The sequence below is a fragment of the Tripterygium wilfordii genome, chromosome 17 (assembly GCF_013401445.1).
Source record: "Tripterygium wilfordii isolate XIE 37 chromosome 17, ASM1340144v1, whole genome shotgun sequence".
Taxonomy (NCBI): Eukaryota; Viridiplantae; Streptophyta; class Magnoliopsida; order Celastrales; family Celastraceae; genus Tripterygium; species Tripterygium wilfordii.
Genome location: NC_052248.1, coordinates 8,367,848 through 8,385,918, shown reverse-complemented (window position 1 = coordinate 8,385,918; position 18,071 = coordinate 8,367,848).

Genomic DNA, 18,071 nt, shown 5'->3' with positions numbered 1-18,071 from the left:
TATGGAGAGAGTTGAGCAATTCCAAAGCATCAATGTGTAGCCTTGTACTCTATTTAGTGTTCTTAGAAGTCTGACATGCAAGTTTAGGTTTCGTTCAATGTTTTGTAAGGTAACGATACGAGTGGACCAAGTTCTATTTGAAATGACACAAAAACGTGAAATGCTCATCTATGGAGAGAGTTATGCAATTCCAAAGCATCTATGTGTACCGTTGTACTCTATTTACTGTTCTTAGCAGTCTAACTTGCTAGTTTAGCTTTTGTTCAATGTGTCGTAAGGTAACGATGTGAAAAGACCAAGTTATGTTTGAAATGGCACAAAAAGGTGAAACGCTCATCTATGGAGAGAGTTGAGCAATTCCAGAGCATCAATCTGTACCATTGTTCTCTATTTAGTGTTCTTAGAAGTCTCACTTGTTAGTTTAGCTTTCTTTCAACGTTTCGTAAGGTAACGATGCGAATAGAACAATATATGTTTCAAATTGCACAAAAATGAGAAACGCTCATCTATGGAGAGAATTGAGCAATTAGAAAGCATCAATGTGAAGCGTCGCACTCTATTTAGTGTTCGTAGAAGTCTGACTTGCTAGTTGAGGTTTCGTTCAACGTTTCGTAAGGTAACGATACTAGTGGACCAAGTTAGGTTTGAAATGACACAAAAACGTGAAACGCTCATCTATGGAGAGAGTTGAGCAATTAGAAAGCATCAATGTGAAGCGTCGCACTCTATTTAGTGTTCGTAGAAGTCTGACTTGCTAGTTGAGGTTTCGTTCAATGTTTGGTAAGGTAACGATGCGAGTAGACCAAGTTAGGTTTGAAATGGCACAAAAACAAGAAACGCTCATCAATGGAGAGAGTTGAGCAATTCCAAAGCATCAATGTGTAGCATTGTACTCTATTTAGTGGTCTTAGAAGTCTGACATGCTAGTTTAGGTTTCGTTCAATGTTTCGTAAGGTAACGATACGAGTGGACCTTATGTTTGAAATGGCACAAAAACGTGAAATGCTCATCTATGGGGAGAGTTGAGGTATTCCAACGCATCAATGTATAGCGTTGTACTATATTTAGTGTTCTTAGCAGCCTGACTTGCTAGTTTAGCTTCCGTTCAACGTGTCATAGGGTAACGATGCGAATCGACCAAGTTATGCTTGAAATGGCATAAAAACTTGAAACGCTCATCTATGGAGAGAGTTGAGCAATTCCAAAGCATCAATGTGTACAGTTGTACTCTATTTAGTGTTCTTAGAAGTCTGACTTGCTAGTTTACGTTTCGTTCAACGTTTCGTAAGGTAACGATGCGAGTGGACCAAGTTATGTTTGAAATGGCACAAAAACATGAAACGCTCATCTATGGAGAGAGTTGAGCAATTCCAAAGCATCAATGTGTAGCATTTTACTCTATTTAGTGTTCTTAGAAGTCTGACATGCAAGTTTAGGTTTCGTTCAATGTTTTGTAATGTAACGATACGAGTGGACCAAGTTATGTTTGAAATGACACAAAAAGGTGAAATGCTCATCTATGGAGAGAGTTGAGCAATTCCAGAGCATCAATCTGTACCATTGTACTCTATTTAGTGTTCTTAGAAGTCTCACTTGTTAGTTTAGCTTTCTTTCAACGTTTCGTAAGGTAACGATGCGAATAGAACAAGTTATGTTTCAAATTGCACAAAAATGAGAAACGCTCATCTATGGAGAGAGTTGAGCAATTGGAAAGCATCAATGTGAAGCATCGCACTCTATTTAGTGTTCGTAGAAGTCTGACTTGCTAGTTTAGGTTTCGTTCAACGTTTCGTAAGGTAACGATACGAGTGGACCAAGTTTGGTTTGAAATGACACAAAAACGTGAAATGCTCATCTATGGAGAGAGTTGAGCAATTCCAAAGCTTCAATGTGTATCGTTGTACTCAATTTAGTGTTCGTAGAAGTGTAACTTGCTAGTTTAGGTTTCGTTCAACGTTTATGCGAGTAGACCAAGTTATGTTTGAAATGGCATAAAAACATGAAACGCTCATCTATGGAGAGAGTTGAGCAATTCCAAAGCATCAATGTGTACCATTGTACTCCATTTAGTGTTCTTAGAAGTGTGACATGCTAGTTTAGGTTTCGTTCAACGTTTCGTAAGGTAACGATACGAGTGGACCAAGTTAGGTTTGAAATGACACAAAAACGTGAATTGCTCATCTACGGAGAGAGTTGAGCAATTCCAAAGCATCAATGTGTATCGTTGTACTCTATTTAGTGTTCGTAGAAGTGTGACTTGCTAGTTTAGGTTTCGTTCAGCATTTGGTAAGGTAACGATGCGAGTAGACCAAGTTATGTTTGAAATGGCACAAAAACAAGAAACGCTCATCTATGGAGAGAGTTGAGAAATTCCAAAGCATCAATGTGTAGCATTGTACTCTATTTAGTGTTCTTAGAAGTCTGACATGCTAGTTTAGGTTTCGTTCAATGTTTCGTAAGGTAACGATACGAGTGGACCAAGTTATGTTTGAAATGGCACAAAAACGTGAAATGCTCATCTATGGGGAGAGTTGAACTATTCCAACGCATCAATGTATAGCGTTGTACTCTATTTAGTGTTCTTAGCAGCCTGACTTGCTAGTTTAGCTTCCGTTCAACGTGTCGTAGGGTAACGATGCGAATCGACCAAGTTATGCTTGAAATGGCATAAAAACTTGAAACGCTCATCTATGGAGAGAGTTGAGCAATTCCAAAGCATCAATGTGTACCATTGTACTCCCTTTAGTGTTCTTAGAAGTCTGACATGCTAGTTTAGGTTTCGTTCAACGTTTCGTAAGGTAACGTTGCAAGTGGACCAAGTTATGTTTGAAATGGCACAAAAACGGGAATTGCTCATCTATGGAGAGAGTTGAGCAATTCCAAAGCATCAATGTGTACCGTTGTACTCTATTTAGTGTTCTTAGAAGTCTGACTTTCTAGTTTAGGTTTCGTTCAACGTTTCGTAAGGTAACGATGCGACTGGACCAAGTTATGTTTGAAATGGCACAAAAACATGAAACGCTCATCTACGGAGAGAGTTGAGCAATTCCAAAGCATCAATGTGTAGCATTATACTCTATTTAGAGTTCTTAGAAGTCTGACATGCTAGTTTAGGTTTCGTTCAATGTTTTGTAAAGTAACGATACGAGTGGACCAAGTTATGTTTGAAATGACACAAAAAGGTGAAATGCTCATCTATGGAGAGAGTTGAGCAATTCCAGAGCATCAATCTGTACCATTGTACTCTATTTAGTGTTCTTAGAAGTCTCACTTGTTAGTTTAGCTTTCTTTCAACGTTTCGTAAGGTAACGATGCGAATAGAACAAGTTATGTTTCAAATTGCACAAAAATGAGAAACGCTCATCTATGGAGAGAGTTGAGCAATTGGAAAGCATCAATGTGAAGCATCGCACTCTATTTAGTGTTCGTAGAAGTCTGACTTGCTAGTTTAGGTTTCGTTCAACGTTTCGTAAGGTAACGATACGAGTGGACCAAGTTTGGTTTGAAATGACACAAAAACGTGAAATGCTCATCTATGGAGAGAGTTGAGCAATTCCAAAGCTTCAATGTGTATCGTTGTACTCAATTTAGTGTTCGTAGAAGTGTAACTTGCTAGTTTAGGTTTCGTTCAACGTTTATGCGAGTAGACCAAGTTATGTTTGAAATGGCATAAAAACATGAAACGCTCATCTATGGAGAGAGTTGAGCAATTCCAAAGCATCAATGTGTACCATTGTACTCCATTTAGTGTTCTTAGAAGTGTGACATGCTAGTTTAGGTTTCGTTCAACGTTTCGTAAGGTAACGATACGAGTGGACCAAGTTAGGTTTGAAATGACACAAAAACGTGAATTGCTCATCTACGGAGAGAGTTGAGCAATTCCAAAGCATCAATGTGTATCGTTGTACTCTATTTAGTGTTCGTAGAAGTGTGACTTGCTAGTTTAGGTTTCGTTCAGCATTTGGTAAGGTAACGATGCGAGTAGACCAAGTTATGTTTGAAATGGCACAAAAACAAGAAACGCTCATCTATGGAGAGAGTTGAGAAATTCCAAAGCATCAATGTGTAGCATTGTACTCTATTTAGTGTTCTTAGAAGTCTGACATGCTAGTTTAGGTTTCGTTCAATGTTTCGTAAGGTAACGATACGAGTGGACCAAGTTATGTTTGAAATGGCACAAAAACGTGAAATGCTCATCTATGGGGAGAGTTGAACTATTCCAACGCATCAATGTATAGCGTTGTACTCTATTTAGTGTTCTTAGCAGCCTGACTTGCTAGTTTAGCTTCCGTTCAACGTGTCGTAGGGTAACGATGCGAATCGACCAAGTTATGCTTGAAATGGCATAAAAACTTGAAACGCTCATCTATGGAGAGAGTTGAGCAATTCCAAAGCATCAATGTGTACCATTGTACTCCCTTTAGTGTTCTTAGAAGTCTGACATGCTAGTTTAGGTTTCGTTCAACGTTTCGTAAGGTAACGTTGCAAGTGGACCAAGTTATGTTTGAAATGGCACAAAAACGGGAATTGCTCATCTATGGAGAGAGTTGAGCAATTCCAAAGCATCAATGTGTACCGTTGTACTCTATTTAGTGTTCTTAGAAGTCTGACTTTCTAGTTTAGGTTTCGTTCAACGTTTCGTAAGGTAACGATGCGACTGGACCAAGTTATGTTTGAAATGGCACAAAAACATGAAACGCTCATCTACGGAGAGAGTTGAGCAATTCCAAAGCATCAATGTGTAGCATTATACTCTATTTAGAGTTCTTAGAAGTCTGACATGCTAGTTTAGGTTTCGTTCAATGTTTTGTAAAGTAACGATACGAGTGGACCAAGTTATGTTTGAAATGACACAAAAACGTGAAATGCTCATCTATGGAGAGAGTTATGCAATTCCAAAGCATCAATATGTACCGTTGTACTCTATTTACTGTTCTTAACAGTCTAAGTTGCTAGTTTAGCTTTTGTTCAATGTGTCGTAAGTTAACGATGTGAAAAGACCAAGTTATGTTTGAAATGGCACAAAAAGGTGAAACGCTCATCTATGGAGAGAGTTGAGCAATTCCGGAGCATCAATCTGTACCATTGTACTCTATTTAGTGTTCTTAGAAGTCTCACATGTTAGTTTAGCTTTCTTTCAACTTTTCGTAAGGTAACGATGCGAATAGACCAAGTTATGTCTCAAATTGCACAAAAATGAGAAACACTCATCTATGGAGAGAGTTGAGCAGTTCGAAAGCATTAATGTGTAGCGTCACACTCTATTTAGTGTTCTTAGAAGTCTGACTTGCTAGTTTAGGTTTCGTTCAACGTTTTGTATGGTAACGATACGAGTGGACCAAGTTATGTTTGAAATGACACAAAAACGTGAAATGCTCATCTATGGAGAGAGTTGAGCAATTCCAAAGCATCATTGTGTACCATTGTACTCTATTTAGTGTTCTTAGAAGTGTGAGTTGCTAGTTTAGGTTTCGTTCAACGTTTTGTAAGGTAACGATGCGAGTAGACCAAGTTATGTTTGAAATGGCACAAAAACAAGAAACGCTCATCTATGGAGAGAGTTAAGCAATTCCAAAACATCAATGTTTAGCATTGTACTCTATTTAGTGTTCTTAGAAGTTTGACATGCTAGTTTAGGTTTCGTTCAATGTTTCGTAAGGTAACGATACGAGTGGACCAAGTTATGTTTGAAATGGCACAAAAACGTGAAATGCTCATCTATGGGGAGAGTTGAGCTATTCCAACGCATCAATGTATAGCGTTGTACTCTATTTAGTGATCTTAGCAGCCTGACTCGCTAGTTTAGCTTCCGTTCAACGTGTCGTAGGGTAACGATGCGAATCGACCAAGTTATGCTTGAAATGGCATAAAAACCTGAAACGCTCATCTATGGAGAGAGTTGAGCAATTCCAAAGCATCAATATCTACCATTGTACTCCATTTAGTGTTCTTAGAAGTCTGGCATGCTAGTTTAGGTTTCGTTCATCGTTCCGTAAGGTAACGATGCAAGTGGACCAAGTTATGTTTGAAATGGCACAAAAACGTGAAATGCTCATCTATGGAGAGAGTTGAGCAATTCCAAAGCATCAATGTGTACCATTGTACTCTATTTAGTGTTGTTAGAAGTCTGACTTGCTAGTTTAGCTTTCGTTCAACGTTTCGTAAGGTAATGATGCGAATCGGCAACGTTATATTTAAAATTGCACAAAAAGAGAAACGCTCGTATATGGAGAGAGTTGTGCAATTCCAAAGTATCAATGTGTACCGTTGTACTCCATTTGGTGTTCTTAGAAGTCTGAATTGCTAGTTCAGCTTTCGTTTAGCGTTTCGTAACGTAACGATGCGACTAGAACAAGTTAATTATGTTTGGAATTGCTCAGAAATGTGAAATGCTTGTCTATGGCGACAGTTGAGCAATTCCAAAGCGTGAAAGTGCACCGTTGTCCTCTATTTGGCGTTCTTAGAAGTCTGACTTGCTAGTTTAGCTTTCGTTCAACGTTTCGTATGGTAACGATGCGAGTAGAACAAGTTATGTTTTGAATTGCTCAGAACTGTGAAATGCTTGTCTATGGCGAGAGTTGAGCAATTCCAAAGCGTCAAAGTGGACCGTTGTACTCCATTTAGTGTTCTTAGAAGTTTGACTTGCTAGTTTATGTTTCGTTCAACGTTTCACAAGGTAACGATGCGAGTAGACCAAGTTATGCTTGAAATGGCATAAAAACCTGAAACACTCATCTATGGAGAGAGTTGAGCAATTCCAAAGCATCAATGTGTACGATTGTACTCCATTTAGTGTTCTTAGAAGTCTGGCATGCTAGTTTAGGTTTCGTTCAATGTTTCGTAAGGTAACGACGCAAGTGGACCAAGTTATGTTTGAAATGGCACAAAAACGTGAAATGCTCATCTATGGAGAGACTTGAACAATTCCAAAGCATCAATGTGTAGCGTTGCACTCTATTTAGTGTTCTTAGAAGTCTGGCATGCTAGTTTAGGTTTCGCTCAACGTTTCGTAAGGTAACGATGCGAGTGGACCAAGTTATGTTTGAAATGGCACAAAAACATGAAACGCTCATCTATGGAGAGAGTTTAGCAATTCCAAAGCATCAATGTGTAGCGTTGTACTCTATTTAGTGTTCTTAAAAGTCTGACATGCAAGTTTAGGTTTCGTTCAATGTTTTGTAAGGTAACGATACGAGCGGACCAAGTTATGTTTGAAATGACACAAAAACGTGAAATGCTCATCTATGGAGAGAGTTATGCAATTCCAAAGCATCAATGTGTACCGTTGTACTCTATTTACAGTTCTTAGCAGTCTAACTTGCTAGTTTAGCTTTTGTTCAATGTGTCGTAAGGTAACGATGTGAATAGACCAAGTTATGTTTGAAATGGCACAAAAAGGTGAAACGCTCATCTATGGGGAGAGTTGAGCAATTCCAGAGCATCAATCTGTACCATTGTACTCTATTTAGTGTTCTTAGAAGTCTCACTTGTTAGTTTAGCTTTCTTTCAACGTTTCGCAAGGTAACGATGCGAATAGACCAAGTTATGTTTCAAATTGCCCAAAAATGAGAAACGCTCATCTATGGAGAGAGTTGAGCAATTCGAAAGCATCAATGTGTAGCGTCGCACTCTATTTAGTGTTCTTAGAAGTCTGACTTGCTAGTTTAGGTTTCGTTCAACGTTTCGTAAGGTAACGATACGAGTGGACCAAGTTATGATTGAACTGACACAAAAATGTGAAATGCTCATCTCTGGAGAGAGTTATGCAATTCCAAAGCATCTATGTCTACCGTTGTACTCTATTTACTGTTCTTAGCAGTCTAACTAGCTAGTTTAGCTTTTGTTCAATGTCTCGTAAGGTAACGATGTGAAAAGACCAAGTTATGTTTGAAATGGCACAAAAAGGTGAAACGCTCATCTATGGAGAGAGTTGAGCAATTCCAGAGCAACAATCTGTACCATTGTACTATATTTAGTGTTCATAGAAGTCTCACTTGTTAGTTTAGCTTTCTTTGAACGTTTCGTAAGGTAACGATGTGAATAGAACAAGTTATGTTTCAAATTGCACAAAAATGAGAAAGGCTCATCTATGGAGAGAGTTGAGCAATTAGAAAGCATCAATGTGTAGCGTCGCACTCTATTTAGTGTTCTTAGAAGTCTGACTTGCTAGTTTAGGTTTCGTTCAACGTTTCATAAGCTAACGATACGAGTTGACCAAGTTATGTTTGAAATGACACAAAAACGTGAAATGCTCATCTATGGAGAGAGTTGAGCAATTCCAAAGCATCAATGTGTACCGTTGTACTCTATTTAGTGTTCTTAGAAGTGTGACTTGCTAATTTAGGTTTCGTTCAACGTTTTGTGAGGTAACGATGCGAGTAGACCAAGTTATGCTTGAAATGGCATAAAAACCTGAAACGCTCATCTATGGAGAGAGTTGAGCAATTCCATAGCATCAATGTGTACCATTGTACTCCATTTAGCGTTCTTAGAAGTCTGGCATGCGAGTTTAGGTTTCGTTCAACGTTTCATAAGGTAACGATGCAAGTGGACCAAGTTATGTCTGAAATGGCATAAAAACGTGAAATGCTCATCTATGGAGAGAGTTGAGCAATTCCAAAGCATCAATGTGTACCATTGTACTCTATTTAGTATTGTTAGAAGTCTGACTTGCTAGTTTAGCTTTCGTTCAACGTTTCGTAAGGTAATGATGCGAATAGACCAAGTTATATTTGAAATTGCACAAAAAGATAAACCCTCATATATGGAGAGAGTTGTGCAATTCCAAAGTATCAATGTGCACCGTTGTACTCCATTTGGTGTTCTTAGAAGTCTGAATTGCTCGTTCAGCTTTCGTTCAGCGTTTCGTAACGTAACGATGTGACTAGAACAAGTTAATTATGTTTGGAATTGCTCAGAAATGTGAAAAGCTTGTCTATGGCGACAGTTGAGCAATTCCAAAGCATGAAAGTGCACCGTTGTCCTCTATTTGGTGTTCTTAGAAGTCTGACTTGCTAGTTTAGCTTTCGTTCAACGTTTCGTATGGTAAAGATGCGAGTAGAACAAGTTACGTTTTGAATTGCTCAGAACTGTGAAATGCTTGTCTATGGCGAGAGTTGAGCAATTCCAAAGCGTCAAAGTGGACCGTTGTACTGCATTTAGTGTTCTTAGAAGTTTGACTTGCTAGTTTATGTTTCGTTCAACGTTTCACAAGGTAACGATGCGAGTGGACCAAGTTATGCTTGAAATGGCATAAAAACCTGAAACGCTCATCTATGGAGAGAGTTGAGCAATTCCAAAGCATCAATGTGTACCGTTGTACTCTATTTAGTGTTCTTAGAAGTGTGACTTGCTAATTTAGGTTTCGTTCAACGTTTTGTGAGGTAACGATGCGAGTAGACAAGTTATGCTTGAAATGGCATAAAAACCTGAAACGCTCATCTATGGAGAGAGTTGAGCAATTCCATAGCATCAATGTGTACCATTGTACTCCATTTAGCGTTCTTAGAAGTCTGGCATGCTAGTTTAGGTTTCGTTCAACGTTTCATAAGGTAACGATGCAAGTGGACCAAGTTATGTCTGAAATGGCACAAAAACGTGAAATGCTCATCTATGGAGAGAGTTGAGCAATTCCAAAGCATCAATGTGTACCATTGTACTCTATTTAGTATTGTTAGAAGTCTGACTTGCTAGTTTAGCTTTCGTTCAACGTTTCGTAAGGTAATGATGCGAATAGACCAAGTTATATTTGAAATTGCACAAAAAGAGAAACCCTCGTATATGGAGAGAGTTGTGCAATTCCAAAGTATCAATGTGCACCGTTGTACTCCATTTAGTGTTCTTAAAAGTCTGGCATGCTAGTTTAGGTTTCGTTCAACGTTTCGTAAGGTAACGAAGCAAGTGGACCAAGTTATGTTTGAAATGGCACAAAAACGTGAAATGCTCATCTATGGAGAGACTTGAGCAATTCCAAAGCATCAATGTGTAGCGTTGCACTCTATTTAGTGTTCTTAGAAGTCTGACTTGCTAGTTTACGTTTCGTTCAGCGTTTCATAAGGTAACGATACGAGTGGACCAAGTTATGTTTCAAATGACACAAAAATGTGAAATGCTCATCCATGGAGAGAGTTGAGCAATTCCAAAGCATCAATGCGTACCGTTGTACTCTATTTAGTGGTCTTAGAAGTCTGACTTGCTAGTTTAGGTTTCGTTCAACGTTTCGTAATGTAACGCTGCGAGTGGACCAAGTTATGTTTTAAATGGCACAAAAACATGAAATGCTCATCTATGGAGAGAGTTGAGCAATTCCAAAGCATCAATATGTAGCATTGTACTTTATTTAGTGTTCTTAGAAGTCTGACATGCAAGTTTAAGTTTCGTTTAATGTTTTGTAAGGTAACGATACGAGTGGACCAAGTTATGTTTGAAATGACACAAAAACGTGAAATGCTCATCTATGGAGAGAGTTATGCAATTCCAAAGCATCAATGTGTACCGTTGTACTCTATTTACAGTTCTTAGCAGTCTAACTTGCTAGTTTAGCTTTTGTTCAATGTGTCATAAGGTAACGATGTGAAAAGACCAAGTTATGTTTGAAATGGCACAAAAAGGTGAAACGCTCATCTATGGAGAGAGTTGAGCAATTCCAGAGCATCAATCTGTAGCATTGTACTCTATTTAGTGTTCTTAGAAGTCTCACTTGTTAGTTTAGCTTTCTTTCAACATTTCGCAAGGTAACGATGAGAATAGACCAAGTTATGTTTCAAATTCCCCACAAATGAGAAACGCTCATCTATGGAGAGAGTTGAGCAATTCGAAAGCATCAATGTGTAGCGTCGCACTCTATTTAGTGTTCTTAGAAGTCTGACTTGCTAGTTTAGGTTTCATTGAACGTTTCGTAAGGTAACGATACGAGTGGACCAAGTTATGTTTGAAATGGCACAAAAACGTGAAATGCTCATCTATGGAGAGAGTTGAGCAATTCCAAAGCATCAATGTGTACCGTTGTACTCTATTTAGTGTTCTTAGAAGTCTGACTTGCTAGTTTAGGTTTCGTTCAACGTTTCGTAAGGTAACGATGCGAGTGGACCAAGTTATGTTTGAAATGGCACAAAAACATGAAACGCTCATCTATGGTGAGAGTTGAGCAATTCCAAAGCATCAATGTGTAGCATTGTACTTTATTTAGTGTTCTTAGAAGTCTGACATGCTAGTTTAGGTTTCGTTCAATGTTTTGTAAGGTAACGATACGAGTGGACCAAGTTATGTTTGAAATGACACAAAAACGTGAAATGCTCATCCATGGAGAGAGTGGAGCAATTCCAAAGCATCAATGTGTACTGTTGTACTCTATTTAGTGTTCTTGGAAGTCTAAGTTGCTAGTTTAGGTTTCGTTCAACGTTTCGTAAGGTAACGATGCGAGTGGACCATGTTATGTTTGAAATGGCACAAAAACATGAAACGCTCATCTATGGAGAGAGTTGAGCAATTCCAAAGCATCAATGTGTAGCATTGTACTCTATTTAGTGTTCTTAGAAGTCTGACATGCTAGTTTAGGTTTCGTTCAATGTTTTGTAAGGTAACGATCCGAGTAGACCAAGTTATATTTGAAATTGCAGAAAAAGAGAAACGCTCGTATATGGAGAGAGTTGTGCAATTCCAAAGTATCAATGTGTCCCGTTGCACTCCATTTGGTGTTCTTAGAAGTCTGAATTGCTAGTTCAGCTTTCGTTCAGCGTTTCGTAAAGTAACGATGCGACTAGAACAAGTTAATTATGTTTGGAATTGCTCAGAAATGTGAAATGCTTGTCTATGGCGACAGTTGAGCAATTCCAAAGCGTGAAAGTGGACCGTTGTCCTCTATTTGGTGTTCTTAGAAGTCTGACTTGCTAGTTTACCTTTCGTTCAACGTTTCGTATGGTATCGATGCGAGTAGAACAAGTTATGTTTTGAATTGCTCAGAATTGTGAAATGCTTGTCTATGGCGAGAGTTAAGCAATTCCAAAGCGTCAAAGTGGACCGTTGTACTCCATTTAGTGTTCTTAGAAGTCTGACTTGCTAGTTTATGTTTCGTTCAACGTTTCGCAAGGTAACGATGCGAGTGGACCAAGTTATGTTTGAAATGGCACAAAAAGTGAAACGCTCATCTATGGAGAGACTTGAGCAATTCCGAAGCATCAATGTGTACCGTTGTACTCTATTTACTGTTCTTCGCAGTCTAACTTGCTAGTTTAGCTTTTGTTCAACGTGTCATCAGGTAACGATGCGAAAAGACCAAGTTATGTTTTAAATGGCATAAAAAGGTGAAACGCTCATCTATGGAGAGAGTTGAGCAATTCCAGAGCATCAATCTGTACCATTGTACTCTATTTAGTGTTATGAGATGTCTTACTTGCTAGTTTAGCTTTCTTTCAACGTTTCGTAAGGTAACGATGCGAATAGACCAAGTTATGTTTCAGATTGCACAAAAATGAGAAACGCTCATCTATGGAGAGAGTTGAGCAATTCCAAAGCATCAATGTATAGCGTTGCACTCTATGTAGTGTTCTTAGAAGTCTGACTTGCTAGTTTAGGTTTCGTTCAACGTTTCGTAAGGTAACGATACGAGTGGACCAAGTTATGTTTGAAATGACACAAAAACGTGAAATGCTCATCTATGGAGAGAGTTGATCAATTCCAAAGCATCAATGTGTACCGTTGTACTCTATTTAGTGTTCGTAGAAGTCTGACTAGCTAGTTTAGGTTTCGTTCAACGTTTCGTAAGGTAACGATGCAAGTGGACCAAGCTATGTTTGAAATGGCACAAAAACATGAAACGCTCATCTATGGAGAGAGTTGAGCAATTCCAAAGCATCAATGTATTTCGTTGTGCGCTATTTAGTGTTCTTATAAGTCTGACTTACTAGTTTAGCTTTCGTTCAACGTTTCGTAAGGTAACGATGTGAATAGACCAAGTTATGTTCGAAATGGCACAAAAATGTGAAACGCTCATCTATGGAGAGAGTTGAGCAATTCCAAATCATCAATATGTACCGTTGTACTCCATTTAGTGTTCTTAGAAGTATCACTTGCTAGTTTAGGTTTCGTTCAACGTTTCATAAGGTAACAATGCTAGTGGACCAAGTTATCTTTGAAATGGCACAAAAAGGTGAAACGCTCATCTATGGAGAGAGTTGAGCAATTCCAAAACATCAATGTATTTCGTTGTAGTCTATTTAGTGTTCTTAGAAGTCTCACTTACTAGTTTATCTTTCGTTCAACGTTTCGTAAGGTAATGATACGAATAGACCTAGTTATGTTTGAAATGGCAAAAAAACGTGAAACGCTCATCTATGGAGAGAGTCGAGCAATTCCAAAGCATCAATGTATTTCGTTGTGCTCTATTTAGTGTTCTTAGAAGTCTGACTTACTAGTTTAGCTTTCGTTCAATGTTTCATATGGTAATGATACGAATAGACCAAGTTATGTTTGAAATGGCACGAAAACGTGTAATGCTTATCTAAGGAGAGAGTTGAGCAATTCCAAAGCATCAATCTGTACCATTGTACTCTATTTAGTGTTATTAGAAGTCTGACTCGCTAGTTTAGCTTTCGTTCAACATTTCGTAAAGTAACAATACGAGTAGAACAAGTTATGTTTGGAATTGCTCAGAAATGCAAAATGCTTGTCTATGGCGAGAGTTGAGCAATTCCAAAGCGTCAAAGTGGACCATTGTACTCCATTTAGTGTTCTTAGAAGTATGACTTGCTAGTTTAGGTTTTGTTCAACGTTTCATAAGGTAACAATGCTAGTGGACCAGGTTATCTTTGAAATGGCACAAAAACGCGAAATGCTCATCTTTTGAGAGAATTGAGAAATTCCAAAGCATCAATGTATTTCGTTGTACTCTATTTAGTGTTCTTAGAAGTCTGACTTACTAGTTTATCTTTCGTTCAATGTTTCGTAAGGTAACAATACGAATAGACCAAATTATATTTGAAAGGGCACAAAAACGTGAAATGCTCATCTATGGAGAGAGTCGAGCAATTCCAAAGCATCAATGTATTTCGTTGTGCTCTATTTAGTGTTCTTAGAAGTCTGACTTACTAGTTTAGCTTTCGTTCAACGTTTCGTAAGGTAACGATAGGAATAGACCAAGTTATGTTTGAAATGGCACAAAAATGTGAAACGCTCATCTATGGAAAGAGTCGAGCAATTCCAAAGCATCAATGTATTTCGTTGTACTCTATTTAGTGTTCTTAGAAGTTTGACTTACTAGTTTATCTTTCGTTCAACGTTTCGTAAGGTAATGATACGAATAGACCTAGCGAAGCAACCGGCATGAAAAACAATGAAGTCGCCACAAATTGATTTTTAGGATGCAATTGGACATCCGTTCTGATCTACGAGAAAAATGGGCAAGGGGGTCTATTGAGCATGGGGAAGGTGTTAGGCACCCCACAACTCCCGAAAACGGTTACCTTCAAAAATGTTTTCCTATTTGGCTCTAATTTGTTTTTGAAAATCTCATTGTGAATGTGATGAAAAATCCACTTGGAATGGTTGACAGAAAAAGGTGCACGGGATCACTGCGGCCATTCCCGGCTTGGCCAAAGATTAATAAAAATTCCACTTGGAGTGGATTTGGATGATTTGAAAAGAGGGTGCACGGGATCATTGGGGCCATTCCCGGCTTGGCCAAAGATGAACAAAAATTCCATTTGGTGCGGATTTGGATGATTTGAAAAAAGGTGTGCACGGGATCATTGGGGCCATTCCCGGCTTGACCAAAGATGAATAAAAATTCCACTTGGAGTGGATTTGGATGATTTGAAAAGAGGGTGTGCACGGGATCATTGGGGTCATTCCCGGCTTGGCCAAAGATGATTTGTTTTGCTTAGTCTGGATGAAAAATTCCACTTTGAGTGGGTTTTGATGTTTTTGGAGAAAGGTATGCTTGAAGATTTGGTTGATGTACCAAAAGGGCCCACAATCAAGGAGAAATGTTCAATTCACAAAATCAATTCCTAATTTCTATATGCTTCTAGCATCCTAGAATATCATGTATGCATTTCTATTTTACATCCACTATTTTCTATCCTATTACAAGGCTTACACTTTACAATTATGTACAAAAGACAAATATAAAATGAGAAATACAAACATTATACAACAATTGGAATATTGCCCATGGGGCCCATTGCTCAAATCCGATCCAAATCTTCTAAGTATGCCCTCGGCCCAAGTAGTCCACTCAGTCCAAACCCAATATCAAACACAAAAATGGGTCAAACCAATATCATATTAAAAGATTCACAAACATCGATGTAACGCTCATCAATATCAATATCACTAAAAATGGGTCAAACATCAATATAATGAAACGCTCATCTATGGAGAGAGTCGAGCAATTCCAAAGCACCAATGTATTTCGTTGTGCTCTATTTTCTGTCCAGTCGAGGAATAATTAAAAAAAATATATACAAAAATGTAAAAATTCAAAATTCAAGAGCCCGTGTTATAGGCCCACATGCTTACACAAAAATTCAAAGCCTATTTCATGGACCCACAAACATACACAAATCCTAAGACCCATTTCTTGGACCATAAGCCCATAAAATTCAAACTCAAGCCCAATACAACAAAACCCTAGAAAATATCTAGAGAATAAAAATAAATAAATTAAATGGAAAATTAAAAAGTGGAAAAGATCAAAAAGAATAGCCACCTTGGTTAAAAGAAAAGAAAAAGTAAGGGTAAAAAGGACAAATTGAAAGAACTAGGGTTTTAGGAGATGAGGTCTCATTCTCTCTTAATATAAAAGGAAAGGTAGCATTCTTTGAGAGAGAAAAAAAGCAACCGCATAACACACAAACAAAAGGGAGAGAGCAATAGAAAGAGGCAGCCGCACAACACAAGAGAAGGGAGTGGGAGTCGTCAGAAAAAAGAAAAAAAGAGCAATCGGGCCAGAGAGAACAAAAAGAGAGCAAGTGGAGAGAAAAAGAAAAGAAAAATAGAGAAGGAGAGAAGAGAAAGAGCAAGCAGATCGCCGACAAAAAGAGAGAAAACCAGAGAGGTGAAAGGAAGAAAGAAAGATGGAGAGAGAAGGAGAGTAGCCGCAGCATAGAAAAACAAAAAGGAGAGGTTTGGTGTTGCTGCACAAGTAAGAGAGAAAAGGAGAGGAAAGCCGGGAGAAAGCAAGGAAACAGAGAGCAATCGGGAGAAGAGGTAACGATTTTGTTTCCTATTTATTCATTTATCTTCGTATTGATACCTGGAATTTGCACTGTGTTAAAATCTGGATTTGGTTTTTGTGACTTGAAGTCGTGTGTATCGGTAGTGTATGCTATGTTGATGCCCCTGTTCATGCTCAGTTTATACCTAGTTCATATCCAATTATTCTCTGTTTATACTCGGTTTGGATCTCCCTGCTTACTCTTTGTTTACTTGGTCATTGTTGTCCCGGTTATTCTTTGGATTTGATATCAACATGTGTTGATCCATATCAGACTCTAACTCTGACTCTGTTCGTTTAGTTTTTGTTAGTTATTTGATATCAGTGCGTGTATATATAGGTATGTGTACATATATGTGTTTGTATATGTATGATGGCCGATATGTGGGTATATATATATATATATGGTGTGTGTGTATGTATATATGGTGTATGAGTGTGAGCGTGCATATATATATACAGTGTGTGTATGTATATATATATATATATTCTGTATTTGTGTTTGTATGTATACATCTCGTTTTGTATATTTGTATATGAGTATTTGAATATATGTGTTTGTATATGTGTGTTTATAATGTATATGGATTTAATTTGAGTTTCTATGGCATTTGAGCACAATTTTGACCCATTTTTGTGTTTACTTGTTGGGCTTGGGTCGAATGAACCACTTGGGCTGGAGAGCATACTTAGGGGATTTGGGCTGGATTGAAGCAATGGGCCTCGCGGGTGATATTGGGTTTTTGTACATTTTATTATTTGTCATGCATAATTATAAAATGTAAGCCTTGTAATAGTGTAACAAAAATAGTGGATGTAAAATAGAAAATGCATACATGATATTCTAGGATGCTAGAAGCATATAGAAATTAGGAATTGATTTTGTGAATGATGATTGCATTAGAATGCATGCTTAGGACTTTGATTTTTCACACTATGCCATGATGCTTAGATGTATGCTAGGATTGTTTGAATGCAACGCGTTAGTCATTAGAATTAATCCAAGCCGTCTCACTTTAATAAATACACCAAGACTAAATTACGGAACCCTTATGTTTCGTTTAAATACCAAGGAGCCTTGAAGATATTGGGATTCCATTGGCATTCATACAAAACATTTGGATTTCGTGGACCCGGAAAGCGAATATGTTTTTAGGGATTAGGAGAATTTATTTAAGGACCCAAAGGGGGTTTAAAGATATTTGGCCCGTCCGATGGGCTTTAAATGGATTCTTTCTTTTCTCATGAAGAACATAATTGTGAGTAAGGCTTAAATTGAACATTTCTCCTTGATTGTGGGCCCTTTTGGCACATCAACCAAGTTCCCAAAAAGTCCCTTCTTCAAAAACATCAAAACCCACTCTAAGTGGAATTTTCCATCCAAACTAAGCAAAACAAACATTTTTTTGGCCAAGCCGGGAATGGCCCCAATGATCCCGTGCACACATTTTTTCAAATCATCCAAATCCACTCCAAGTGGAATTTTTATTCATCTTTGGCCAAGCCGGGAATGGCCTCAATGATCCCGTGCACCCTCTTTTCAAATCATCCAAATCCACTCCAAGTGGAATTTTTATTAATCTTTGGCCAAGCCGGGAATGGCTGCAGTGATCCCGTGCACCTTTTTCTTTCAACCACTCCAAGTGGATTTTTCATCACATTCACAATGAGATTTTCAAAAGCAAATTAGAGCCAAATAGGATAACATTTTTGAAGGTAACCGTTTTCGGGAGTTGTGGGGTGCCTAACACCTTCCCCATGCTCAATAGACCCCCTTGCCCATTTTTCTCGTAGATCAGAACGGATGTCCAATTGCATCCTAAAAATCAATTGGTGGCGACTTCATTGTTTTTCATGC